This window comes from Opisthorchis viverrini (genome assembly GCF_000715545.1).
Source record: "Opisthorchis viverrini unplaced genomic scaffold opera_v5_53, whole genome shotgun sequence".
Classification (NCBI taxonomy): Eukaryota; Metazoa; Platyhelminthes; class Trematoda; order Opisthorchiida; family Opisthorchiidae; genus Opisthorchis; species Opisthorchis viverrini.
The window spans coordinates 1,895,449-1,898,281 of record NW_008751710.1 but is presented as its reverse complement, the minus strand read 5'-3'; positions in this window follow the sequence as shown (position 1 = coordinate 1,898,281).

The window sequence follows — 2,833 nt, the reverse complement described above, 5'->3', positions numbered from 1 at the left end:
TGTTTCGGGAGGAATACATGGTAATTCATTTCTTCTGGCGAGCAATTAAGTTTCACGTTCCATTCTCCCACACAGATTTTCTCCAGCGGACGTGTCGTGTAGGCAGTGGCTCAATTAACGCCCTCGCGAATGAATCACTCGGAGGTATTTTTTGATAGTCGTTTCACTGAGTGGCTTTCCTTTGATGAGCTGACCGTATTACGCTGTACGGTGGCAAAGACCTCCATCTCCTGAACTTTTGACACCCACCAAAGCTATCGGTGTTCGAGAGATGTGCGTGCACCGTCAAACTAGTTGCCTACTAGTATGGACTTCCTAGAGTCAATCGGGACTAATGATCTCAAAGATATCCAGTGGTTTTTCGATCGCATCGGCAAAGTCGGGAAGGTTCTATGAAACATCGGAAAAATAGCTACTTTTGCACTTTACCATGCTCAGTCCACGTCTAGTTACCAGTACGTTGGTCTTCTGTAGAGCGTAGCTGAGCTGACTCAGATCGGTACTGCCGAGCTACGGAAGTTCTCCACAGATGGTGGAGTGACATACGTATTGCTGACTTGCGGCGGCCTGAAAGAAAGTCTGTGTGGTCGGAATCCCCTCATGTAACCCAGGAGTGATAGTCTTGAATTGTGATAGCCTCATGATCCAGTTGGATCCACGGTTGACTTGCACTTTGTGGCGCTCAAGTTGCGCGATGCGAATGTTTGTGCTGGAGATTCGTGCTGTCCAAAAGGAGCGGAAAAAGACACCGAATCGACTACCTAGATGTGATTTCAAGGAGCTCAAACGAAGGCTTGTGCATTTGTATCACCCGCAAGGATCACAATATCAGTACTTCTTGCTCGATGAATCAGCGCGCATAAATCTCAATGGAAATCAATCTTCTCGATATCGGAACTACACTGATTTGGGGCATACGCCGATACTGCAGACAGGTACGGCTTTTAGGTCGAGTAGCCATGGGCTAGATTGTGCTGGACAACCGAATGACGCATTCAGTTTTGAGACTAAGTGCAACTCCCCTGTCATATATCCCACGAGTTCTCGCTCCTAGAATATCGGACAGGAGGAAAGTAGAGTGTGAAGGAGCTGAGTCCGTTTTTGTGACCTTTTACCCAAAAATCTGACGCATAAGGCACCGGGATGATGTACGATTTTATTCGCTGGTCATTCCTTTAGACTCTGATTCAAAAGCCTCACCCGCGAGGTAGCAGGTTTTATTTAGGGACCCTGCCTGGAGCGTAGAACTTGATAGTTTGACCTGCATGGCTGCAGGAGGCCGGCTCAACTCAAGGCCGCAGAGAGTAAGACATTACTGTCTGGCTCCTAGTGCAACGGAGCATATCAGGTGCCTCTAGAGTACCACCAAACGCTTTGGTTCTAAAAGTGTTTCAACCGCATCGAACAATGTGTCGGCTTTCACGGACAGTCGTTAAGCTATCGGAGTGTGCGGATTTAAGGCCGATTTTTCTAACTCGTTCTTCCTCGGGGTAAGGCAACATCACTGTTTCCGGGAATTTGCCCGGACTGAACACCTTGCTGCCTTGACAATCCCACGGAAGAGGACAGTACGACATTGACTGATCCCCTTTGGCCTTCCTGGAATGAATGTACCTAGTGGAACGAAAAACCAGCCCATGTAGCCTGCGGCATTATTGCAACTCTCAAGCCGGACCGCCATGTCAAGGTGGCAGCTTTACGTCCGAAGTGAAAATGTTCCTGCAAAAATGGGTGGGACCGAACTAAAACTCATGGCTGCATGCAAATCGATCGTTAGAGTAATTAAGTTTGGCTATTAGATTAGCTGCATAAGTCTCGACGGACTGGTGAAAGGCGATTTGGGAAGGCCAAGAAAACGTTTGCCAACCTCTGACATTTGTAGCGCAAGCGTCGCATCAGACTGATTGTCAACGGGTAGTGTGTCATTCCACGGCCCGATCTATCCTACTTTATGGATTAGAGACGTGGCCGCACAGTGCGGAAGATCTTCGGAGACTCTCTGGTCATTGGTGCCCCGAAGCGCTGAACGGATCCGGTGGGAACATCACATCCGTAATGCAAAGGTACACCAAAAAGTTTCCTGGAAAGTACATTCTCCCTGGATTAATCAACTATTCACACTCACATGTTACGCTGTTTAGGTCACGTACTCTGCATGTCAGAGGATCAGTTGCCTTAAAGAGCCCAGACCGAGGCAGTCAGTCCATGACCTGGTAGTAGACTCAGTAGACTCAGCCACGTTGGTGAATGCTGTCTTCCCGGGAAGAGACGAAACGACCGTTAGTGACCCTGACAGATATGACTGCCGATGGCAGTCCTGCATCAAAGCTATCGCCTTCACTGCGTAGCTCTTACTTCCTGTCATACTGGACAGACAGACCTACGTAGCACCAATGCACAGATTAGGCCACCGCCCCCAACGCGTGGTGCATCATCATCATCATCGACAGCATAACATCAGTATCCAAAGCCGATGCTTCACTGCCGTACACACGTGGTGCTCATTCTCTTATTCTCCTCATCCTTAATGAACGAAGCCGTATCAGCTGGAACCACTGCACTTCAGTGTAGTTGTGAAAAAAAAACCGAACACAACTTCTTGCGGTGGACGGTTGTGCTCAATTCGCGATAGATGTCTCGGAATCGGAACTACGTTTCGTTGGTGTTCAAATGAACATGAGGAAAAAAGATCGTTCAGCATTTCGACCAGTACGAGTTTTTATCGACGTGCACTCGGACAACACAATCACCTGTCTGCTGGTTCTCAATCGGGCAAAGCCACGGCTCGCTGTTGGGAAGCCATACCAACACCAGTGCAACCTGCTGCAGCAGC